General features: G+C 40.0%; 1 protein-coding gene across 6 annotated transcripts in view; it reads left to right on the top strand.

Annotated features, from left to right (window-relative positions):
- Positions 1-7122: 7122 nt before the first annotated feature.
- The window catches only part of tead1b (TEA domain family member 1b), an 84784-nt gene continuing 64662 nt past the window's right edge, over positions 7123-27244 (top strand). For 4 of the 6 annotated variants that reach the window (XM_056265799.1, XM_056265797.1, XM_056265798.1 and 1 more), the window contains exons 1-2: positions 7124-7344; positions 7762-7858. The gene's annotated coding sequence lies outside the window, so the exon portion shown is untranslated. Of the gene's footprint in view, positions 7345-7761; positions 7859-27244 lie in introns of all 6 variants that reach the window. The other 2 variants (XM_056265795.1, XM_056265801.1) reach the window with 2 other exon arrangements.

Raw genomic sequence — 27244 nt, 5'->3', positions numbered from 1 at the left:
TGTTGCTAGCATATTGCTAGCATGTTGCTAGCATGATTAGCATGTTGCTAGCATGATGCTAGCATGATGCTAGCATGATTACCATGTTGCTAGCATGATTAGCATGTTGCTAGCATGATGCTAGCATGATTAGCATGTTTCTAGCATATTTGTAGCATGATTAGCATGTTGCTACCATGTTACTAGCATGATTAGCATGTTGCTAGCATGATGCTAGCATGATTAGCCTGTTGCTAGCATGTTTGTAGCTAGTTGCTAGCATGATTAGCATGTTTCTAGCATCATGCTAGCATGATTAGCATGTTGCTAGCATTATGCTAGCATGATTAGCATGTTGCTAGCATGATGCTAGCATGTTTAGCATGTTGCTAGCATGGTTGCTAAGGTATTACTAGGTGGTTGCTAGGGTGTTGCTAGGCGGTTGCTAGGGTGTTCTGGGTGGTTGCTAGGGCGTTGCTAGGCAGTTGCTAGGGTATCCTGGGTGGTTGCTAAGCGGTTGCTAGGGTAATTTGTGTGGTTGCTAGGGCATTCCTAGGGTGTTCAGGGTGGTTGCTAGGGTGTTGCTAGGTTGTTGCTAAGGTATTCTGGTTGGTTGCTAGGGTGTTCTGGGTGGTTGCTAGGCGGTTGCTAGGGTGTTCTGGGTGGTTGCTAGGGCGTTGCTAGGCAGTTGCTAGGGTATCCTGGGTGGTTGCTAGGCGGTTGCTAGGGTAATTTGGGTGGTTGCTAGGGCGTTGCTAGGGTGTTCTGGGTGGTTGCTAGGGTGTTGCTAGGCAGTTGCTAGGGTATCCTGGGTGGTTGCTAGGCGGTTGCTAGGGTGTTCTGGGTGGTTGCTAGGGCGTTGCTAGGCAGTTGCTAGGGTGTTCTGGGTGGTTGCTAGGGTAATCTGTGTGGTTGCTATGGTGTTACTAGGTGGTTGGTAGTTGTCAAAGATGGTTACTGTTGAGTTTGTAGCATTTTATTGGCATGATTTAGCACTTAGCTAATCAATATTAGCATGTAGCTATTCACTGCTAGCATGTGTAGCATGTAGCAAGTCCTGTTTGCTAGCATGAGTCAAAAGAGCCAACCCCCATCTCTATACGATGTTCTAAAAAAAAGATATAGGTCTTGCAAAACGGTTGCTAGGGTACTCTGTTTGGTTGCTAGGGAGTGGCTTTGCAGCTGCCAATCATGAAGCTCCAAAGTTATGTGAATGTATAAACCAACCCCCATCTCTATACGATGTTTTGATGCAGAGATATAGGTCTTGCAAAATGGTTGCTAGGGTACTCTGTTTGGTTGCTAGGGAGTGGCTTGGCAGCTGCCAATCATGAAACTCCAAAGGCTGCTTGTCAGTATAAATGATATAAACCAACTCCCATGCCTCTGTGACATTCAGAATGGAAGATATCCCTGTTTGGATTTTGGTTGCTAAGGTGCTCGACAATGGTTGCTAGGGCGTGGCCAGTAAGTGTTGAGGTGATTCAGGATTGGCTGTTTGCTGGCCCGAGTGAAACGAGCCCACCCTCATGTTTCTATGACACTTATATCCTGAGATATCCCTTTGATCTGTTTCAATGGAAGTCTATGGAACTTGTTGCTAAGGAGCTCTAAATGGTTACTAGGGCGTGGCTTGATAGCTTCACAATGATCCTGAGAGACTGATTGGCTGTCTGAGTAAAATGAGCCCGCCCCTTTGTCTCTATGACACTGTGATCCAGAGTTATGTTCAATACAAAATCCCTATGCAATTTACCATAGTAGGAAAAACACATGCATTTCATGGGCCGTCCTACACCATAGTAAGTCAATGGGGCAACTTTGGGCCCCTCCTGCCCCTCAGGGGTGCAACTTTTACCCCATTGTGTGGTATGTTCTTACAGAGCCTGTCAGCCTCTTCAAATGTGGCAAATTTCACGTTTCTGCGACATCCTCGTTCCGAGCTACGACTCGTCAAAGTTTTTCGCAATGTTAAGTCTATGGGATTTTTTTGGGCCGTTTTTCGCCCCTGGGGCGACCATCGTACCCCCGATCTCTTAGAAAAGTCATAGCACACCATTCCCGAACAGGCCGCACGTTTTGACACCTCATTCATGGGTCTGTGACAAAAACTGCGGGAGGAGTAGCGCGTCAAAAAGTGGCCAGAAGAATAATAATAATTATAAGAAGAACTAGAATGTACATTTCCAGAAGAAAATGTGAAGTGGTGCTTGCAGTGGCAAAACTCGCCGCTCGGTTGCTAGGGTGTTCTTGGAGTTTGCTATGATGATGCAAGGCAGTTGCTAGGGTGTTCTGGGTGGTTGCTATGGTGTTGCTATGCGGTTGCTAGGGTATTCTGGGTGGTTGCTAAGGTGTTTTGGGTGGTTGCTAGGCGGTTTCTAGGGTGTTCTGGGTGGTTGCTAGGGTGTTTCTAGGGTGTTGCTAGGTGGTTGCTAGGGTGTTTTGGGTGGTTGCTAGGGTGTTGCTAGGCGGTTGCTAGGGTGTTCTGGGTGGTTGCTAGGGTGTTGCTAGGTGGTTGCTAGGGTGTTCTGAGTGGTTGCTAGGGTGTTGCTAGGTGGTTGCTAGGGTATTCTGGGTGGTTGCTAGGGTGTTGCTAGGTGGTTGCTAGGGTGTTCTGGGTGGTTGCTAGGGTGTTGCTAGGTGGTTGCTAGGGTGTTCTGAGTGGTTGCTAGGGTGTTGCTAGGCCGTTGCTATGGTGTTCGAGGGTGGTTGCTAGGGCGTTGCTAGGTAGTTGCTAGGGTATCCTGGGCGGTTGCTAGGCGGTTGCTAGGGTGTTCTGGGTGGTTGCTAGGCAGTTGCTAGGGTGTTCTGGGTGGTTGCTAGGCGGTTGCTAGGGCTCTGCTAGGCGGTTGCTAGGGCGTTGCTAGGCGGTTGCTAGGGTAATCTGGGTTGTTGCTAGGGCGTTGCTAGGTGGTTGCTAGGGTATCCTGGGTGGTTGCTAGGCGGTTGCTAGGGTGTTCTGGGTGGTTGCTAGGGCGTTGCTAGGCAGTTGCTAGGGTGTTCTGGGTGGTTGCTAGGGTGTTGCTAGGGTAATTTGGGTGGTTGCTATGGTGTTACTAGGTGGTTGGTAGTTGTCAAAGATGGTTAATGTTGAGTTTGTAGCATTTTATTGGCATGATTTAGCACTTAGCTAATCAATATTAGCATGTAGCTATTCACTGCTAGCATGTGTAGCATGTAGCAAGTCCTGTTTGCTAGCATGAGTCAAAAGAGCCAACCCCCATCTCTATACGATGTTCTGATGCAGAGATATTGGTCTTGCAAAACGGTTGCTAGGGTACTCTGTTTGGTTGCTAGGGAGTGGCTTGGCAGCTGCCAATCATGAAGCTCCAAAGTCAATGTGAATGTATAAACCAACCCCCATCTCTATACGATGTTCTGATGCAGAGATATTGGTTTTGCAAAATGGTTGCTAGGGTACTCTGTTTGGTTGCTAGGGAGTGGCTTGGCAGCTGCCAATCATGAAACTCCAAAGGCTGCTTGTCACTATGAAAGATATAAACCAACTCCCATGCCTCTGTGACATTCAGAATGGACGATATTCCTCTTTGGATTTTGGTTGCTAAGGTGCTCGACAATGGTTGCTAGGGCGTGGCTAGCAAGTGTTGAGGTGATTCATGATTGGCTGTTTGCTGGCCCGAGTCAAACGAGACCACCCTCATGTTTCTATGACAATTCAGTCCAGAGATATCCCTTCGATCTCTTTCAATGGAAGTCTATGGGAGTTGTTGCTAAGGTGCTCTAAATGGTTGCTAGGGCGTGGCTTGATAGCTTCACAATGATCCTGAGAGACTGATTGGTTGTCTGAGTAAAATGAGCCCGCCCCCTTGTCTCTATGACACTGTGATCCAGAGTTATGTTCAATATAAAAGCGGTTTCTATGGTGTAGGACGGCCCATTTCATGGGCCGTCCTACACCATAGTAAGTCAATGGGGAAACTTTGGGCAGCTCCTGCACCCCAGGGGTGCAACTTTTACCCCATTGTGTGGTATGTTCTTACAGAGCCTGTCAGCCTCTTCAAATGTGGTAAATTACACATTTCTGCGACATCCTCGTTCCGAGCTACGACTCGTCAAAGTTTTTCGCAATGTTAAGTCTATGGGATTTTTTTGGGCCGTTTTTCGCCCCTGGGGCGACCATCGTACCCCCGATCTCTTAGAAAAGTCATAGCACACCATTCCCGAACAGGCCGCACGTTTTGACACCTCATTCATGGGTCTGTGACAAAAACTGCGGGAGGAGTAGCGCGTCAAAAAGTGGCCAGAAGAATAAGAAGAACTAGAATGTACATTTCCAGAAGAAAATGTGAAGTGGTGCTTGCAGTGGCAAAACTCGCCGCTCGGTTGCTAGCGTGCGGTTAGCTAGTTTTTACCAAGATGCTAGCAAGATTAGCATGTTGCTATTATCATGCTAGCATGATTAGCATGTTGTTAGCATTATGCTAGCATTATTAGCATGTTGCTAGCATGATTAGCATGTAGCATGATTAGCATGTTGCTAGCATGATGATTAGCATGTTGCTAGCATGATGCTAGCATGATTAGCATTTTGCTAGCATGTTGCTAGCATGATTAGCATGTTGCTAGCATGATGCTAGCATGATTAGCATGTTGTTAGCATCATGCTAGCATGATTAGCATGTTGTTAGCATCATGCTACCAACATACTAGCATGATTAGCATGTTTACTAGCATGATGTTAGCATGATTAGCATTTTGCTAGCATGTTGCTAGCATGATGCTAACATGATTAGCATGTTTATAGCATGTTGCTAGCATGATTAGCATGTTGCTAGCATGATGCTAGCATGATTAGCATGTTGCTAGCATGTTGCTAGCATGATTAGCATGTTGGTAGCATGATGCTAGCAAAAATAAGCATGTTGCAAACATGTTTTAGGTAGATGCTAGCATGATTAGCATATTGCTAGCATGATGCTAGCATGTTTAGCATGTTGCTAGCATGATGCTAGCATGGTTGCTAAGGTGTTACTAGGTGGTTGCTAGGGTATTATGGGTGGTTGCTAGGGCGTTGCTAGGCGGTTGCTAGGGTTTTTGGCTGGTTGCTATGGTGTTGCTAGGCGGTTGCTAGGGTGTTCTGGGTGGTTGCTAGGGTGTTGCTAGGCGGTTGCTAGGGTGTTCTGAGTGGTTGCTAGGGTGTTGCTAGGCGGTTGCTAGGGTATTCTGGGTGGTTGCTAGGCGGTTGCTAGGGTGTTCTGGGTGGTTGCTAGGGCGTTGCTAGGCAGTTGCTAGGGTGTTCTGGGTGGTTGCTAGGGTGTTGCTAGGGTAATTTGGGTGGTTGCTATGGTGTTACTAGGTGGTTGGTAGTTGTCAAAGATGGTTACTGTTGAGTTTGTAGCATTTTATTGGCATGATTTAGCACTTAGCTAATCAATATTAGCATGTAGCTATTCACTGCTAGCATGTGTAGCATGTAGCAAGTCCTGTTTGCTAGCATGAGTCAAAAGACCCAACCCCCATCTCTATACGATGTTCTGATGCAGAGATGTAGGTCTTGCAAAATGGTTGCTAGGGTACTCTGTTTGGTTGCTAGGGAGTGGCTTGGCAGCTGCCAATCATGAAGCTCCAAAGTCAATGTGAATGTATAAACCAACCCCCATCTCTATACGATGTTCTGATGCAGAGATATTGGTTTTGCAAAATGGTTGCTAGGGTACTCTGTTTGGTTGCTAGGGAGTGGCTTGGCAGCTGCCAATCATGAAACTCCAAAGGCTGCTTGTCACTATGAAAGATATAAACCAACTCCCATGCCTCTGTGACATTCAGAATGGACGATATTCCTCTTTGGATTTTGGTTGCTAAGGTGCTCGACAATGGTTGCTAGGGCGTGGCTAGCAAGTGTTGAGGTGATTCATGATTGGCTGTTTGCTGGCCCGAGTCAAACGAGACCACCCTCATGTTTCTATGACAATTCAGTCCAGAGATATCCCTTCGATCTCTTTCAATGGAAGTCTATGGGAGTTGTTGCTAAGGTGCTCTAAATGGTTGCTAGGGCGTGGCTTGATAGCTTCACAATGATCCTGAGAGACTGATTGGTTGTCTGAGTAAAATGAGCCCGCCCCCTTGTCTCTATGACACTGTGATCCAGAGTTATGTTCAATATAAAAGCGGTTTCTATGGTGTAGGACGGCCCATTTCATGGGCCGTCCTACACCATAGTAAGTCAATGGGGAAACTTTGGGCAGCTCCTGCACCCCAGGGGTGCAACTTTTACCCCATTGTGTGGTATGTTCTTACAGAGTCTGTCAGCCTCTTCAAATGTGGCAAATTTCACGTTTCTGCGACATCCTCGTTCCGAGCTACGACTCGTCAAAGTTTTTCGCAATGTTAAGTCTATGGGATTTTTTTGGGCCGTTTTTCGCCCCTGGGGCGACCATCGTACCCCCGATCTCTTAGAAAAGTCATAGCACACCATTCCCGAACAGGCCGCACGTTTTGACACCTCATTCATGGGTCTGTGACAAAAACTGCGGGAGGAGTAGCGCGTCAAAAAGTGGCCGGAAGAATAATAAGAAGAAGAATAATAAGTATGTGAGATAACAATAGTGTTGCTTCGCCATAGGCAAGCACCACTAATAATAAGTATGTGAGATAACAATAGTGTTGCTTCGCCATAGGCAAGCACCACTAATAAGTATGTGAGATAACAATAGTGTTGCTTCGCCATAGGCAAGCACCACTAAATATATTACAACAGAAGCCAGTCAATTTAAATTGTAATAATATTTCACAGTATTAGTGATTTTTTTTGTATTTTTGATCAAATAAATGCAACTTTAGTGAGATTAAAAGACTACGTTCAAAAACATTAAAACACATTAATGTTTCCAAACTTTTGACCGGTACATTAAATTGGAAACATTAATGTTTTTTATATATTACAATATATGACAAATAGTTCTACAGGGATATACAGTAAACAATTAAAACCTCGAAACAAGAACTATTATTACATTGATCTGAATCGATACGTTGCAAACAAGTGGGCTAGAAAGTAGAAACAAGCCAGCGCTGTCTCCCATTGGAGGATTTCTCGGACGTGTCCTGTGAGGTCATCCCCATGGATGTGGGAGAAGCTGCGGGATGACGCCAGTGACGCTCCGCCCTGCTGCAAACTCGATGCTCGCGTTCATTTCATTCCTGCTCTCATTCCGAGCATTCTTCGCATCTCTATCGGTGCGGCGGAGATTCACGTTCACATTCCCGGCCGGCCCCCAAAAAACACAAGAATAACTTTAAACACAGTTTGCAAAAAAAAAAAAAAAACTATACAAACCCACACTAGAACAAAAACAAAGGGGCCGAACTTAAATGTTGATATAAATAAAGAAAGCGGACGTTAAGGTAAGTTTTAAGGTAATTAGCCCTTAATGGCTTAATATTGTATGGATTAAGTTAAAGCAGACGAGCAAATACAAACTGTGTTGCGTGATTATGATTATTGATAGGCATGTAACAAGAGGGGTCGGGCTCAAAGTATCTTTTCAATGGGATTTTAGTGCGACGCTGCAGCAACAGGGTGCTGCTTTCACTTTGTCCACTGACTCAGTCTGACATAGCACGAAAATCTTTGACATTTTTCACATTTTTTTGCTAAAGAAGCTGACCTTGCGCGCTCGCGCTCTGCAGTAAGTCCTGCACATTTACACCAGAAACAATACGCGTCGTTTTGGGGGAACGTTTTTTGGACATTGATTATTGCATGAAAAGAATTTTTGGACAAGATGACGGATCCAAATGTTGCTGTTTTCTCCTCCATAGTTGGCTATTTCGGAGCGGTGCACAAATATATCGAGGAGAGACTTGTTGCTCGCGCATCTTTGGCGTTTATTCTCCAACTTCTGTTCAGATCTCAGCCGTAAGTACATTTGGACTTTTCTCCTCTTTATGTATTTGACTTACTGTACGTGAACTCTTGGCCTCTTTATTTACTTGTATTACCATGGTTGTTTCTTTGTTTAACACGCACAGGAAAATACATCATATCTTATAAGCTTTAATATCTGTGTCTTTTATTTTAAAAACAACAACATCAACAACAACAACCCTGTGTTCTCGCACTTTACCTGACAGAGTTACTCTTGAGGAACTTTAGTTCTCTGTTGTGCAGTTTCAAAGTTTGTCCAAATCTGCTATACAATTCTCGAGCAGTAGTTGACATTGTTTTTAATGTTCCTACTGAGAATCTGGCTGCTATTCCTCTGTCATTTCCTTTGTTGGGATTGCCCGCCCTGTTTCTTATGGACTAATGTCGTGCTTCAGCGTGTTGTATTTCGACTTTTTAAACGATAATGCCGGTTAAAATAGAGTGTGTCAGTTACACTGTGTGTGTGTTTTATAGTATCTTATTCAGAAACGCTGTTTCATCACAAGCAACGAAACTATGAATGTAACGATAGTAACAGCATAGCTTAGCCTAGCAATTCATCAATGACTAGCTTTACCAACTCCACACTAACTACTCCATGGCATATATTATTGTTCTTTGACGTTTATAAAAGCTTCACTCTCCATTTGTGAATTCATTAGTTATGAAATCACATATGCATCGCACCTTCAGCTGCTTAATCCCAAAGATAAAACGAGCTGTGAGTTTCACTTTTCAATATAAATTCTGGGTAACACTTTATTTTACAGTGTCATTGTTACATATGTTACATGCAGTTACTATAACTATAAATTATGCATAATTACATGCAACTAAACCAAACCAAACTCTAACCCTATAGTAAGTAGCCTACTTGTTGTTAATGTTACTCAGTACTTAAATATATAATTACAGTGTAACAAAGACACCTTAACCCACACTTTACACCTAAAGTGTAACTGAATTTGGTAACACTTTATTTTAAGGTGACATATCTAGGAAAAACAGTAAATTATAATTACAAGTAACTAACACTAAACCAAACCCGGTAACACTTTATTTTACAGTGTCCTGGTTACATTTGCTACGTGTACTTACCACAGTAATAACGATAAATTATGCATAATTACATGAAACTAAACCAAACCCTAATTCTAACCTATAGTAATTACAAAAATGTATAATTACAGTGTAATAAAGACACTTTAGAATAAAGTGTAACCCCTAATCGTAACTCTATAGTTAACATGTAGATGTATGTGTAGATAATTAATCTTATTCAGTACTTATTTGAGTAATTACAATGTAACAACGTCCCCTTAAAATAAATTGTGACCTTTTTACCTTTTACTCTGTATTGTAATTGATTTTTTTTTCAAGTCAATAATATTAATATAGGCCTATATATGACTGAATCAAGCTGACTATAGTAGGCTACTTAATTCAAAGTTATTAAGGGTCAGATCACACTGTCAACCTATTCAAATTGTTGCCTTAAATAAGTAGGATCAGTGATGCCAAAGACACAGCCTGCATGTCATTTTACTATTTTGGCCACTTGAAATGTCATATGATGAAATTTGAGTTCACATACTTACAAGAGTAGAAATGATCGAAAAGATTACGAATTGATGGAAACGTATTGATTTTTTAATTTACGTTTTGTCAGTGTACTATGAGAACACAAAGCAGCTGTTTCACTTTTTCTTTCTAATGCAACATGTTTAAAACTGCGGACCCTTGTCCTGTTCTGGACTTTAATTCTTTACAGGAAAACAAGTTCCCTATTGTGCGTTTTGGGAAAAGACCTCTTTTCTTGCAGTTAATTATTGTCTTATATTTCACATTGGTCTCTTTTATAAAGAAGGGTCCGAGAGACACAATGTGTTGTTTGTGTCCTCTAACTGAGGCATTATCATGTACTACAGTAAACAGATTGACTTCTATCTGATATACGCCCTGACATGCAGTCTCACAGTGATGAGAAGCAAATCTGCTTGTTGTGTAAAATAGGCATAGGAATAAGTGCTTTTTTGCTCAGTGTTATGCAGTGCGCGCATAGACCTGTTGAACACGCTTGCTTGACATTTTCAAGTCAGAGAATGAAACATTGTCTCACACTGACTGAACCCATCAGTTGATGTTGAACATCTGACTCTTGATCAGATGTGGTTAGAAAACAGAAGAACTTGATCAAAGTTAGCCACATCCATTGGGATATAAAAATGGAAAGCATAAAGCATAAAATAAGAGTGGAAATATTTGTATGATGCAGAGACTAAAGTTTCAAACTTAACCCTTACTTTAGTTGGCTGTTTGTTAGTATATTGCTAATTTGTGTTAACCGGGTTGCTTGAGTGTAGGTTTCATTGTAAGGTATGTGCTGTTACTGTACTATTATCATTTATGAATGAGGAACAGATTGTCATTTTGATCACCGCACTGATAGATGAATTCAGCCAAACCAGCGCTGCCGGTCATCTTTATATTGCGTACTGCCTCTTTAATATATAAATTGCACATTGAGTATGTATAACACATAATGAAGCTTTAAATAGTTATTTATTGATCAGAACACGGCTGACAAAAACTCTAAATGAGTTATTAAACTACTGTTTTTTTTTTGTTGAATGAGAATGTCTTTGAAACCGTGTTTAGCTTTGCAAAAGTACCGCATTGCCCTTTCAAGCTACAATCTCTGTTAAGGAAAATCGCATATCACTGTCCGTAAATAATGAATTTGAATCAGGAGGGAAAAACATTAATTTCAATACTTTCTGTTTCAGTGGTGCTCTCCGGCGTGGCTCAGGAAGAAAGCAGTCTTTCAGTTGTGAAATGAGAAGAGAATAGGTGCATTGCTCAGACATAGTGGATTGGGTTACCTCTGGGAATGGAGGATTGTGGGGGAATGGGAGCGTACAGAGAGAAGCTATTGTTTTTCCTGTTGCTGAGCCGGGGAGGAGTGTGTGTGGCTGTTGAATTGTAGAAGGCAAACAGTTTTGCGCTCAAGCAGACATCTGGTTTAGACCCTTTCTGCACCTGTAAGAAAAAAAAAATGCAAATATGAACGTTTGCTCTCGCGTTTACCGCTCAGGGAGTCCAGGCTAACACTGTGTCCGTCATTCGCTGCCTAGGTCGGGCTATTGTTATGCCAGCAACAGGCGGCAGCGGTCGTGGGACCATATGGCCCATGTATGCTTCAGATAAGATATCTCTTCACTCAGCTTATCAATGGCATTTTAAATCGCTTCATATTTGAGTCGCTAACTTTCTCTCGGCCAGCATTGACATGTTTGTTCCAAGTTGTTTCTTTTAAAAGGATGAAAGATCAAAAAGTTGAGCTGAGTCTGACTGACATCCTGCACGCCAAACAATAGCATTTCCTCGGTTTGTAATTTTTATGTTCCCGAGTGGGATTTATTCTAACAGTCCGTTGTGAATTTTGTGTACGAGCGACGCTAATGGTAATCATATTATTGAAATATTTTTAGTAGTACTACAACAAACTGTTGATTTTCAATTTGTGTAAATCAAAATCTGCAGCTTATGACTTCCATGAGCATATGGTCTACTGGTGTCGATCTTCTTTTTTACCCCCCGTTGGAAACTGCATCATTCTAGTGAATCATTTCAAGAGTTGTTTTGAATCATGTGCAGCAGTTATTCTTGAATCAACACCTGGCACATTGAAAACACGCGATTGTAGCCTCTCTTGGCGTATGTTCTCTCACATGTGGATGTTTTTATTGACTGCATGTGATTTATGTTCAGTCGGTAGGCAGCGTGGAACAAATAGGTTTCTAATGGCGACGCATATGAAATAGGGTTTACCTCAACAAGGCTAAAACAGATATGAATGAACCGCACAAAAGTGCCTTTGCCACTTCTAGAAGCAGCTAACTCACTTTGCTGTGCTCTGTGGTCAGGGGTAATGTGAACTACTAAACTCTGCTGGGAGACAGACCAACACAAACAGCCACGTCCTGTGTGTTTTACTCTTCATAGGCATCATTTCCTATTAGAATCTATCTGTGGTCAAACAGGAATCAAGATTATCGCGGGAGGGGTAAAAAAAATCAAAGCCATGGAAAATATTATACATTCGTGAGGTCCTTGGAAGGGAAGGTCCTCGGTTTAATGATTGGCATTATAGCAGGCGTACATGTTAAAAAGGAATTCTGTATTATATTTAGTGAATACAAGGATGGATATGTTTGGCAGCAATATTCTTGTCTCTTCTCACTAATGCTAACAGCTGTTGTAAATAACGATTTTATGGTCTTCGGATGGATCCTCTGGTTTTGTTTGTAACACAATGCAATGTTTTGAAGAAAATGAATTGCATACGTTGGATGGAGAAAAAAGGAAGTGTGTCATATTGGTTGAAAGTTGGTTATTAACATCAAATTTACTAAAGTTTGACAGTTCGCTACCATGTGCATGGAAACCGCAGATGCTACAATGACACGTTTTACAAATGAGCGTCCATCAAGTATGGTTCTTTGTTCACTAAATGCATGTCTTTCAAACTAAATGAACTTAGGTGATGCAACACTACTGTCAATCTGTTTTTAATGTTTCAGTGCTGGAATTGTTTATATTAGTTCACATCAGGGTTGTTATTCATTGTTAAACAGTGTAAAATCAACTGCCTTTGCCCTGTTTCCTCATTATACATAAAAGTATTTTAAGTTTGGTTTTCTTTCCCATCGTTTTTGTAGGAAGCCGTATCTATTATCCGTGAGAAGTGTCAAGTTAAAAACCACCACACTAATATACTAAATTCCACAATACCAAACCACAATTTGAGAAACTGATACCAATAACGCTGAAAGTTTCTCAATACCAATTCAATACTACACAAAAAATCTTTTTATATGTTAAATATTAATAGCCCTGAATAAGGTAACACAATAATAAACTTTATTATATTATTATGCATATTTCTTAAACTGTGCACAAAGGCTATTTCTATTTCTCGGCTTATAACTTGTGGTGAAAAGATGAAAAGATTTTCGACAAATGCTTGAGGTGTTCGGCCAATCACAATGCACTGGGTTTAGCTAACCCTAAACCAATCAGAGCACACTGTGCTTCTCAGAAGGAGGGGACATACTGTACATACAATGTACAGTATCTGAAAAATAATGTATTTTTTTAACATTAAAGCATGATAACATTCTATTACACCCAATACACAAAATAATGATCTTTGAAAATAGCACCAGCAGAGGGTATATTAAGCTGCTGTCACTTTAAGACCGAATGCACGGATCCAATATAATGATACGCTGCATTCATGCCATGTCGTAATTACCCAAGCTGTAAATACGAGCTCTACGAGGACGTGACCGCTTTTTACAAGTTGAAATCACGTAATTACAACTAGTGGTCGACTGATATATCGCCAAGGCTGATATTTGGCATTTTTTTTATATTGACATTGGCCGATTAGTTTTTCTGATTGGCCGATGTGTTTGAAGCAGAGCTTATTTGGCGGAGCTGAGAACGCCAGCATTGTTTATGGTCTCTGTTTAACAGTCATATCTACTACGTTATTTGACAGAACTGTTAGACAAAGAAAGTAAACGGTATGCAAAAAAGTAAAGCGTTTGCTTTTATGTTATTAGTAACAGAAAGGCAAACTATTAGGCTATGATACTTTCTCATTTACTGTCAACATTCAGCAAATACGCATCTGTATAATTTAAACAAATCTCTGAATATCTAATAAACATTTAATTTCGGCTGTGAGATTTAACATTTAAATCCAGCTGTGAGATCTTGTGAAGTGTGCTTTTGTAGCCTGCATGAACGTGTTACTGTGTGTGTCCGTGCGAAGTGAATGCGAAAAGGAGAGTTCAGCTTCATGGAGACGCAATCGACATACTTTAAATCCTTAATTGTAAAATATGCTGCACTTTATCCAGTTGCCCACTGGGTCATATTCATATCATTTTCACTGTGTGCTGTATGTAAAAAAAATTGTGTTACCAGTGTACACAAAATTACCAGATTACTAAGTGCCTTGTCACAGTGTTTACTTCATTTTATTCACATATTCATGTATTTTTAAACAATTACTTTATTTGTGAAAAATACTGTAGTAGGATTGCAGATTCAAGAAGTTGTCATCTAAAGTATAAGCATGTTTATTTTAAAGATTAGAAGGCAAACAGTTATTTATTCAGCATTTTTTTTTTATATTAATTTATAAATATTGATTAAAATAAATATAAATGATATATGTTATATATACTTTTAAATAATATCGGCTTTATATCGGGCATCGGCCACACAAAAAAACAACATCGGTCGACCACTATTTACAACATGCGGTAATTAAGAAAAATGCACCTATAAGCCATAAGCACCTGTGTTAAATAGGATGCTCAACGAGCATTTTTACATAATTTTGCGAAACCGGTTGTCTGGAGTCTAAGCATGACCCACGGTAAATTGATTCTCCAAGGGAATAACTGAGTGTGGTCTGCTGTTTAGTTGTAATAACCAGCCTGTAAAGAAGCTGAGGTAAATTGCCACCAAAATGAAAAGCTGGCTCTTAGCCACTGACGTCATGTAAGTAAATGTGCTTCAGGACAACTGCCATAAAATGACTGCCAGTGACAGGAGCACACTTTGCTCCTGATGACCATTTCTGCTATTCACGTTTACCCCCACTGTTGGTAAAAATGTAAATCAACATAAAACATTCTGACTGTAAACTGTGGTGGTGATTATGATGGACTAATATGCTCCAGAGCAATTTGAAAACACAGACCACTTTAGTGTGAAATTAGATTGTCGCATGATTTTGGAGTGTTCTCTAAGTAAACATTGGTAATAGAAGAAATTTTCTGCCAATTCAAGAGCATTTTTGCTTGTTGTTAAACCTGAAAAGACTAGCGAGACCAGTTACGACATTTCAAAGTTAAAGCCTTGTAACTCAAACCAGATGGAGGGCTTAGTCAGTTCAGTGGAAGAAATTAATGTTGATACAAATGGCGTCTGAACATCTTAAAAAAAAAAAAAAAAAATTCCGAAGGACAATATGCTTTTATATCTAATCATATCGTGCCCTTCAGCCGTCTTTGGCATACTTAAATGTTGTATGTTCTTATTCAAGCAAGTTTTTCCATGACCAGACACATGTGAAAAGCAATCTCAGATCCATGAATCATTAGATGAGTCAGTTCCTGAAACCGCCATAAACCTCCAAGTTCTTGGCCACAGCTGAAAGCAGGAAATCCAGGCTTCAATAACTTCCTTTCCCAGAGCTGGCCACGCTAGTGGTTAGTGCGCCCTGTTCCTTGCTAGCAATAGGAAGATGTACGCCTGTGGAACAAAAACACTCAGTCACTTCATTTACTGAAACTGTGTATAATTTGTGGCCTGTATTCAAATGTCGAGCGTCCAGGATCTCTGGCACCGTATTCTGTTCTTCTCCGTCGTAATAAATCCCTAGCAGGCCTTTCATTAATGGCTGCTGCATTGTTATCATGAGCGGAGGAGCCCGGGCAGATTCCCTTTGCCTTGGAGCTGGCCTGGGTTTACAGGGGGAAGATACAGGCTTTAAGATACCTCTGAACATTAGTATGCAAAGTGGACCTGCTCAATGAGTTTGAAATCTTGCTACAGTGCGGCCTTCGGCTTTGTAAACACCGCTTAACCTCTCCAATGCCTTATGCAAATACTAAGAGTTCCAGGGGTTGGGTTTTTTGTTTAATATAAAGGTTGCAGTTGCTGGAAACATTTACTATGCTATCCAGCCATTGGTTTTAAGGTGAAGCTTAGCTAACTCCTCCCCAAATTCTTTCTAAAATAAGATATTTTGAGAAATATCTCAGTCAATGCGTTCCATTGTTGTTTGGCTGTCAACATTCTTCATATCTTCTTTTGTGTTCTGTGAAAAAAAAGAATTTCATACAGGTTTTGAACTACATGCGGGTGAGTAAATGCTGACAGCATTCTCTAGGGCTGCATGATTAATCGTATTTTCATTGTGATCAGAGATTTCTGCTTCTCTCAATTATTTAAGCATAAATCGTCTGCGATAGCTGCTATATATCCAAGTATTCTTTTTATTTTTTATTTGCAGAGACACCTATAGTAAGGCATTTGTGTAAACAGTGGTGCTTTCTAAAGATTGCTCAGTTTGTTTTAGAGCAGCTCGAAATGTCGACTTTTGGGTCAGCCAATGGCGTGAGTGTGGGGGCGGGACTTCCTGTTTTTCAAACAATGGTAGGCAGAATCAGTTTTTGCAATACAGCATATACGTTACACACTTTTAAGCTAAAAACAGTCAAGTATAGTATGTAGAAGTGCACTAGAACAAAAGTGGTAACCTACAAATGTTTCTTCAAGGATTTTCTTTCTATTTGATTGGACTCATTAAAAATGTTTTCCAGATTAAACATTTTTGTTCTTGACTTGAATGAACTCTTTTTGGGGGGGGGGGGGGGGGGGGGATTTTGCAGTGTTTGCAGCTGACGGATTTTGATGTAGTATTTTGACACATCATGATATACATTTTAAAACGTATATCTACATTATAGTAGTAATGACACTAAAACTGTTATCCTAGAAATTGTGCTTCATGTGATCACATCTAAATTCAAGAATTCAAAAATACTGTTGAATTAACATTATTGAAACAACCTAAATACTACATAAGTTTACAACAACAAAACCAGTTGTAAGTGTTCTCGATCAGGTATCTTGAATGGACTGACGGTGAGTAAATTAACTGCATATTTTTGGGCGAACTATCCCTTTAAGGAAATTCTTGTCATTTTGGCCCTGTTTACATCTGATATTAAGATGCGTTTTGGTCGATCGGATCACAAGTGGACGACGCTAAATACAGGTGTAAACAGGGTCTGAAAAGATCTGAAAAAGATCTGAAAAAAACCCCCGTACATTTACCCGCCCATAGACCCTCCCCTCGAAGAAATCAGGACAGAAGTGGTTAAAAGTGGACAAAAGAGACGGATTAAAACACCAGGTGTAAACAGGAATGTGTCTCCCTCGTCTGCTTGTGATCCGATCGACCAAAACGCATCTTAATACCAGCTGTAAACAGGGCCTTTGATCTTATATTAGAGGTTTTAAAAAACTTTTTTGTAATACGGTCAGGGTTGGTTGTCTGTGAACTTTTTGAAGTTGTGCTCTTTTGAAACAGTATTTTGAAATGACATTGTTAAACCTGACGAGACAGGGGGGTTTTACTAGCATGTTAGCGCAGTGCCCATGGCTGGGTCTCATCTGGCCGCCGCTGCTCATGAGGCACCAATAAACACGGCCGCATCCCTTTGCCGATGGATGACAAACAAACAGCGTGTCAGAAAATTCCATGTGACCTTTCCGCCATTAGTGCTGTGGTGAGAAGAAGTGATTTATGACAGATGGAGGTGCACTCCAAACAGACGCTGTCTTTGACATGCTGGGACTTGTGAAATGCAGATGGCCTCTCTGCTCATCACTGCCATTTCATTCCTCATGCCTCACCGCATGTCGCTCGGCCCGTGTCCTCGGCTTTGGCTGGGGAATCTCTTATGATAAGCAGGCTTTATTCACAGCTTTTATTACCTGGCTTTTATACGCACAATTTCCACACTTGGTTGTTTAGCACCTTCGCAAGTTGGGACGGTGGAATTCAAAGCGTATTGTGATAGACATGCTTTTTTAATAAGGTCACCCAATGCATCCTAAAGAAGCTTGGAAGTATAATTGAATTTTTTTTTGGTCACATTATGTTATTCCCTTAATTTCATTCCAAATCTGATTATTTTCTTTTGTGGAACACACATAGATATTTAGCAGAATGAATTTTCGTGCTTGTCAATCACATTTTCATGGTTTATCCTTGATGATTACATTGTTGTCTATTCAAATATGGTGCATCAGAACATGCCACTTGTTTATTGTGTATTGTAATATGTGCATATTCATGTCGCATGAACAGGATTTCAAATTACATTTATGTGTATTCCTCCTTACACAAAGCTGTTGTAAAGCGTAGACTTCTTTTTAGTGCCATTTTTTTTTTATCGTCATTCAGTTTTCTTGTATGAAAAAGAGCAGAATGAACATTCTTTTAAAACAACGGTTGAAAGAAAATCATAGGGGTTTGGAATGACATGAGGGTGAGTAAATGATGACAAAATGCAATTTTTTTGTGTAAAATATTACTTTGAGCCTCAGGCAGGAAATGGGACCACTGCCTCTGCCCTTCTTTGTGCCATCGGTGTGATGGGCCAAACATTGCACATAATTGTGGCGCATTGGAGGCAGGTGGAGAAAGTTGTTTTGACAGGCCCTGTAAATCAATCCAGCTCTCTGCCCAACAGAAATTGATCCCAAAGCGGCCCGTAGTTGCAGCACCAGGCGGTAGGCTTCAGGCCTCAGGTTTGAGTTGGATCCTATCAGACGGTTTCACCGCATCTCACCCCGCCGGTTTAAAGAGGCATGAAATAAACGCTTGGGTCTTGCCAGCAGGAGAGCGCCAGTGGCCGTCCACTCCACTGGACCTTTGCTGTCTGCTTCAGGAGATTGGTCGTGAGAGACTCTGTCATTGATTCATCAACGCTCTAGGACTTTAGATTTATTCATGAAACCAGCAGAAAGATCCAGTACAAAACAGATCAATTGATTTTCTCTCTGCGCAACCAGAGATTCTTGTAGAGTTTATAGACTTGGGGGGGGGGGGAAAGCATTTTTAATGATGTTCATATACCTGTTTAATTAAAAAAATGTTTTAATAAGAAACAAAAAAAAGGTCATATTTAAAGAAAGAGATTTCGCAACACTAATAAGTAAGTTACATGCAACAAGGAAACTGAAAATTGGCATTTTGATTTGATTTTGATCACGGTAGACTTTGGTTTCTGTGAAAATATGTTATTATGCAAACAATGTTAATGAAAATCCAATGGTCCTTTTCAATTTCGACTTAAAAATTAGTAAAATTACCTCTCAAGGTTCATGTGTTGTACTAAAGTTGTTTCACACATTCCAGCGATAATGAATTTGTTAGGAGGACGGATGCGGCGTGTGGAATCTCTGTTATGTCTCGCTGCTGCTATGAATATGCATAATTTGACGCTGCTTGTTCCAAACAAGCATACTTTGAAATACTTTAGACATTTTTGACAAAAATTCCCCAGCAATAATGCACAATATGCGGTATTTAGTAATTATATGGTAATTAGAGTTCTTCGCTCAGAGACCTGAACTACTGCGGGTCATTACAGGGTCAGCGAAAGTCGTTGACTGAACCATTATTGCACCTTCCGAGATAACGGCACAAAAGGAGTCCACACAGAAAATTACATTTCAGACCTCTCATCTTCTATTTCATTACCCCGGCTCTCTGCGATGGCTGAAATTGGTTCTCTTCATTTAGGGAGCCAAATTCCTGCTTAGCTAGAACCTGAGTGGTTTATGTAATCTGTCGATAAGTGTCATCTCCCATCATGGCGTGTCGCAGCCATGGGCCGCTCTCACCATGGCATTGACTTGTTGCCTGCTTCCTCCTTTATCTCGCTAATAAGACCATTTCCATGGTGCTGGAGACAGGCAGATAGGAACATGCAATTATTTGTTAAGGCTGCAACTGTTTCCACAGGTGACATTCCTGCCTCTTAGAAGCTGTGATAATTAGTGTTCTAACAGGCTGTGGCACACTAGACTTTGGCTTTGACAGGCTTGTGACCAGAGGCAGAGATGTAGGAAGCCGGTCTCGCTAAAGTTAGTGGAGAGAGCCACTTATCTCGCACCTCTGAAAGTTCTGCGCTGTTGCTTCGGCCTCCGAACCCAGCGTTTAAAGTTCAGATACAGAGAAATGTGCTTATTTTTTAAAGTCGACTAATCTGTGGCCCTGTTTGCACCTGCTATTAAGACCAGATCACAACTGGGCGATGCTAAATACAGGTGTAAACGGGGTCTGAAGCGTTTTGAGCTTGTCCACTTTCGACCTCTTCCAGAGGCAGTGGAAAATGCATTCGACCGGATTGCTTTCATAAACGCTCATGTGATCGAATGTGTTCAAACAGCCACAAAAGACCGTCTTCTCTCCGTCTTCTGATCTAATGCGTGAACATTATGGGAAGCATGTTAGCCAGACGGGATTTAAACTTTGTCGGCTGAAGACACAAGTTAGATTTGAAGATGAAAAATGTACCAAGCTCAATGTTCTCTCACCATTCCTGATCTCTAACACACACTCACAGCTTCGGCTGGTCTTGCGGCTTCAGAGCAGGGACGAAATCTGATGCTCTCTGTATGTTTTTCTGTCGTCTCTGATCGCATTCATAAGTAGCTAAATTGTGTGAGCTTATTTCGTCCTTTAGATCGAAAGATCTGCCCATAGACCCTCCCCTTGAAGAAATCAGGACAGAAGTGGTTGAAAGTGGACAAAAGAGACGGGTTAAAACACCAGGTGTAAACGGGAATGTGTCTCTCTTGTCTGCTTGTGATCCGATCGACCAAAACGCATCTTAATACCAGCTGTAAATGGCCTGTGTGTTGCCTGAACGACTAGTTGACTAATCAGTCTTAATAGGAAGCCCTGTGTAATTGGCCGAGCTATGTTTTCTGCTTAAATGACTAAATTCAATTTAATAGACTTGTATAACACTTTTCCGAATATGTATTATTTCAAAGCAGCTTTACAGTGAATAGGGCCTCGCAATTCCCAGCAAACATGCCACAATAATTAACAGAGAAAGCTCTGCAGTTATCCACATAATTCATAACCTCGCCATAGACAAAGTTCTGCGCATCCATTGCCCCTTGCTTTCATGTAGTACTCTCAACTTCATTTAACGAATTTTACCATATTTAAATTTCTTCCACAGAAAGGATCTGTTAATTATCCAGAAGAGTTTGATGTAATAGTGACAAGTTAATGAACATGCAAATTGGTGTTTTCGGTTTTAGACATTGTGAAATGATTAGAATGGCTGTGTGATACCTTATAAGACCCGGAGCAGAGCGCACAGCACTACAACAAGAGATGCGCAAACACAAATATGCTATTGAAATGCAAATTCCCACCACAAAAGAGTAAAGAGCACATTTGTAAACATTATTTGAGGTAGACCTTATTTAACCAATATATGAATTAGCATATGCTAACAATGCAATATGTCCAATACTCCAGCAGAAAAGCACATTACATTAATTCTATTTACTCACAGTAGTACTAAGCAGGTTTATACGTTGTTCTCGCTTTCCCTGGTTTTAAATAATCCGAATAATCGTACCATGGAGGCATGTGTTCACTTTAATGACAGTGATGAAACGCCCCCACAGACATGTTCAGTGCTCTCTGTGTCACCTCTCATAGGTTTTCTCTCTTCCGTATCCCGAGCTCTGGAGTTGTTGTGGCAGAGAGTATATAATGGCATCGAGTTGTGAAGGAGGCATGTTTGGGCTCATCCTGGCTCAGATGTGCTGGTGTATTTTCAGCGGCACACACTTATAATGCAACACAAATGTGCTGACACACTTGAGCACACAAACAGAAAAGCGCTCACGTATACACGCACATGTTTGCATGGAGAGGTAGAGCAGTGAATGAGTGTGGACGTCTGTAATGTGCGCAGAGGGTTATCAGTGCCTCAGGCCACTACAGGGAACTACAACTTGATTGGCAGCTGCCATATACAGTATGAAGAATTTAAAATAACAGTGTGATCATAATCATGATCATTCATGTCATGCAAGTTTTGAACAACAGACTAACAGACTAAAAGCATATTTATTGAATTGCTTCCTACAGTTGTCACTGTAAAAAAGTATTTTTGGAAATTGTAAGTAAAGATTATTGGAGTATGTTTTACAAGAAATTACTTCATGTTTAATTCAACGTGTTACTTGCCATTTCTACAATATTCTACACCGTTTTTTTTTTCTTCATTTAATGTGATAATATCAGAAGCAGTGTTATTAATTACCATAAATCCAACAAGGTCATGCTTGATACAGTTCAAGGCAATAAGATCTTCTGCTTCCCAGTAAAATAATTATATTCAAAACATCTTTTTATGCATCTGTTTATTCACAGAATGGTTTTACATACTTCAGTAAGATGAAAACAAAAAGTGGACATTCAAGGACTAAATCTCATCACATTTTATAATGTTAACATTTAATTTGAAATATTTCAACATCTGATCCACTTTCTTCTCAGTTAATGAATTTTGGGCTGGGAGAAGCAGAATTTGGCTTTGGATATTCAAGGAAAAATTAGCAAAAAGGTTTTTTCCTTTAAGTATTGTGTGTAAGTGTGCACTCCGCACAACTTGCAGGTGCTCACATTGTTGGAGCACAGAGCAGGACTTGTTTCTCCATTATAGTGTAATTTTTAATGAATCAAAATGGAGAGCCTTCCAGCTCCATGCTTTTTCACTCTTGCCAAAAATGCATTTGTCAAGGCTTTTTGGCTGTGTGTGCCTGTGAGGAAATCTCACTTTGTCTGTCATTCTGCAATCTTTGCAGTAGTTTACTGCTTTCTGTGAGTTACATCAAGTACATCAGGTAAGATTAAAACGTTTGCATTAGATTCTGGATGTCGAAAGAAAGCGTTTGCCGTAACGGCTGCATGTGTGAATCAAAAGTGTTCAAGATGCCATTTTACGGAGGTATTGATACATTATATACATCATATAAATCATATACACTTTAAAAGAGATATTTATATTTCTGTCTCTCTATATACTTCCCTTGTAGCATACAGAATATTTAGTTAATTAATTTTAAAAAGTAGTACAGTTTATGATATTGCAATTTTTATTGGCCAAAGCATTCAAATAATCATCACGTAATAAGTATTGACAAGAATATCAATATCAGTACATCCTTAATATTAATAAAAAATAATAATATTGATAAGTCATCTCACAGCCCCTGGCTGGATAACACAACCACATAGTTAAAGAACAGAAAAAAGACACTTCACATCAAATTTTAATTCCAAATAACAAAATTAAGCTGTTTTGTAATGAAGTATATCTAACAATCCTGTGTGAAGTGAAATCTATGGCAAACATTGACCTGAAAAATACTTGAAGGCTACATGGCATTGTTTTATTTGAATTAAATTAAATTAAATTGGTTTTTATATCAATATTTAACTTTTTTTTAAGAGCATATTAATTTTTACTTTGTTTTCAATGGTATTGGTACTACTTAAATTGTATTATTGTGACAACACTAGATAATATTTAGGTGTAAAAACTACTTTCTTTGCTGAGATTTTGAATTTAACGTCCAAACGTCCTCGTATTTTCAGTTTCTCTCAGACGTAAATTTAATAAGCTCTAGCAAACGTTTTACCTATCGTTTGTCTCTATTTAGACAAGACGTGTAAGAACTGACAGTTTGCTGTGAAATATTTCTGAGAGCACTTACAATTAGAAAATGACCTGATATAAAACAAAGTCTATTAGAGTTGTCTTCCTAAATGTTGTTCACTTTTGCAAAAGAGTGTACACCTTTTACATCTCTGCGAAGGATTTTCTTGCTCACATCTGATGAATGACGTCTTTATCAATTGCAGGGGGAAAGGCTAAAAGATAAAATCCTGCTTTAATCATACTCCCATTTATTGTGCATGTTGAAGTAATCCAATAATGCAGCGCTCTCGAACAAGGCGGAAATTATCATTATCTTTTAGGCGGCATTGATCTGGGATCCCCATGAGAGATGTTGCATGAAATAGTGGCAGAGGTGAATCAGTTACGTTGACGTATCGAAGGCTAAATGATCATCGAGGGACTTCAGCCATGTAGCATGATTAGGCTGTTTTTAGGCTATTGATTTTTCTTCTTTAACACTTGTTTCTCTAAATGCATGTTCATTTCACGTTTGATCTGCAACTGCAAACATTGCTTATATTACATTTAGAAGTAACTGGCCTTCGATGCAACCCATGGTTTAGTCGCTAACATTTAACCCAACCATAGAGGTGATGGCTGTGATCCGCTGCATCAGACTGACTGTTTCTCTCCACTAAAAGCGGCTGCCTATCTAGAACCAGCTACTACACTTTCCATTACCATCAAAGGCAGAATAACCTCCAATTAATGTAAGTGGAAATGTAAATTCAGAGTAGATCCATTTGGTCTGGTGATAAAACTCAGAGCAGTGAGTGGTTAGAAATTGCCATGGCCTAGTGTTATTCTGAGCATTCATCTTGTGCGGTTTAAACTTTGCATTCATCTTGTGCAAATTAAGCTTTAATTGCTATTGCATTTGACTACCAAGGCTTAAATAATCTTTGGAAAATATGCTCATTTGCTAAAGATGATATGTCATTTAAAATAGACAAATGGTTCTGCTTTACTTAGAGTTTGTAATATTATCAAAAAATCTGATTTTCAAATGACCACTAGTAGTAGTATTAAGTGAAAGTGTGCACTTCTCTGGTGAAAGTTCATACAGTGTTTGGGAGAATTGGGACATACTGTGACTTACTTACATTGCACTACTCAAATGAGTACTGAGTAATGTTAATTAACTATGTGCTTACTATAGAGTTACGGTTACGATTTGGTTAGGGTTAGTAACCTGCAATTATGCATAATTTACTGTTATCACTATAGTAAGTACATGTAGTAACTACGCCACCTTAAAGTAAAGTGTTGCCAATTGCATCTTGATACCAAAGTCTTACTGTTAATGCTTACTTGTTAGCATATTTCGAAATTCTTTCTTAACTTTTAGGTTTAAACCTTTAAAAACTGCTATGGGAGCTCCGGCCTTCTTCGCCACTCTTTACAGAAAATGCCAAAAGTGACCTATCATAGACGCACAGCGTTTGTGGGCAATATTAGCTGAAGTACATAATCCACACAACTTTGGCTTACTTCTATTAGTGCACTAATACATTTTATCTTGCATACTAAAGGATAGACATCATGTAAAATGGAAAACAACTATTGAAAATCAGTGACTTTTATGGCGATTTTAAGGTAAATCTCAAGGCAGATATGGGGGCACATTTCTATTTAACCCTCTGGGGACTAAGCCCTTTTTGGTCCGTTTTCTCTATTTTTACATTTGGGCTTATAAACCATATGTAATGGAGATGGAACACTATGTGTTTGGTATACATGGATTCAGAAGACCCTAAGCTAACATAAGCATGCATGTAATGTGTTTATAAAGGAAGTATGAGTGAAAAAAAATAAACTAGAGAATTTCCAAAACGGAAATTCGATTTTTGTCATTTATTTCTGAAAATCACACATCACACAACAATAGTGAACAGTTTTTTAACAAAAAATATATTTGTCAAAGCCTTTGCTTGACAGACATGTGTAATTGTTAAATAAAATGTGTAAAGAACAATGAAAAATGCAACTTTATTTACAAATAGTCCCAGGCGTTTTTCTTAGGAATGCTTAGAATTTTCTAAGCAATGCTTTCTCCTCGTTACTCTCCAGTAATTGTTCCAGAGCTTGTTCCACCGTAAATCGTTTACTGCTTGCCATCATAAAAGTGCTAAAACAATAAATAATGCTATAATTGTATGTACATATATATATATATATATATATATATATATATATATATATATATATATTATAATTGTTCTGTCTCTCTCTCATATTTCTCTGATAATCCGCTCCGTAAGCCTCCGTTCGCTCTCTCTCCTTCTCTCCATTCAACGCTGTTTGCGTCATATCCCTAACTATATAGTACCACCCCTTGCAAGGCTACAGAGTCCTCTGATTTGCTAGATACGTCATGGTAACCTTCCTCTGATTGGGTAAGAAAAATATTTCTCCATCGGCAATTTTTCCATTGGTTGTTGCTTGCGGAATCTGCCAAACAACATCGATTTCATTGGCCTTTTACATTGTGGTATTGCGCAACAAGGAAGTGTGTATATTTACAAGCCGGGTAAGTTATCACTGTTTTCAGCTGAATCTGAGGAAGACGGTAAAAAAGACTGCACCTCTCTATCATTAATAGTTTTTAAGATATTTACACATTTGTAAAAGTATGCCATTTTGGGTGGTACCGCCCAATCCGTCCCCAGAGGGTTAAATAACATGTCTTCCAAATAAGTAATAAAAACAACAATGATTGTTCTTTTTTTTAGCTCAAATCAGACACACAACACTTTTTTTTTCAGCTAATACAAAACTAAATCTACCTGTTAAAGTGGGATTGTTCGTGTCACTTCGACAGTACTGGTATTTTCTATAGGGAAGTCAAACTCCATCAGGCGAAACATTGGCCTTAGCTCCCGCTCTCAAGTAGGCCACACGTGGCCAAGGGACCAACGGCAGCCATTTTTCAAGAAGGCTTTCTGTTAGCATATGGAAGCCAGCACTGCAAGGATAGCCGAAGTAAACATGTTTATCTATACTGAGCTCCCGAGCGTTCCCCTCAAACTGGCCATCTTTAAACAGTTTGTATATCTGATAGAGGGGGAGAATGCGCTTCCAAGATGAGGCACTGCTCTGAACAACCACATTATGTTTGCAGCAGTGCTGGAAGTGATTACCAGTGTAGTTCATTATTCAGTTTTGTTGGAGGGGGGGAGAGCATGAATGCCCAAAGCATTTAGTGGTCAGAAAGGGGAGGCTTTTTTTCCTCTCTCATCAGTCTGTGAGTCTGTTCTGCAGTGTCAGCATTCAGCACACAAACACGGAATTCAGTAAAAGCTCTCTCCACTCTCCCAGAGCGTTTCCCCCCTTTTTTTTCCAACAGCCTGCTCCCTTCCCCCCTCGCGAACTGACATTCTAGAAGAAACATATGCTGCTAGTCCACATCACAACAGCTTGTGCTGCCTGAATGGAAGAAGGCACGGAGAGAGGAAGCTGTCGGAAGGGTGGGGGAAGGGGTACACGGAGAAGTCTTCAAGAATGCTCAAGAGATCTTGAAGGTGTTGCATGTTGGACCTATTGAGTGGTTCATGTGAAGTTGGGTGGAGAATATAAAATATTCAAGAGGAAATTACATTTTATGACCCCAGTTTATGGGGTGATTTGGAATAGGGGCCAAAGCTCAGGGCTGGTACATGGGAAGTTGCTGGTTCAAACCTTCTAAAGTCAACATGATATTAAAAATGGACTTTATTTACTTTGTTAATGCATGTTCCTATCCTGATCGTGCATGACTCATTAGAGCACGTTATTCCCAAGAACAAAATGTTTGTCTTTGTGAACTTTATCATATTGTAATAACTTGCTCTGCATCTGAAAACGACTTTCTTTTTCAGCTGACATCCCAAATCCATTTTACTTTTTGAACCCCTCACTCACCAACCTCCATTCAGGCTCCAATCATTTCCTGATGTACTGTATACACTCCCTCAAAAAAACAAAAAAAACAAAAAAACAACAACAACAACAAAAAGGT

The sequence above is a fragment of the Rhinichthys klamathensis genome, unplaced genomic scaffold (genome assembly GCF_029890125.1).
Source record: "Rhinichthys klamathensis goyatoka isolate OS25496 unplaced genomic scaffold, OSU_Roscu_1.1 h1tg000240l_1, whole genome shotgun sequence".
Lineage (NCBI taxonomy): Eukaryota > Metazoa > Chordata > Actinopteri > Cypriniformes > Leuciscidae > Rhinichthys > Rhinichthys klamathensis.
This window is presented reverse-complemented; position numbering and strand designations above follow the sequence as displayed.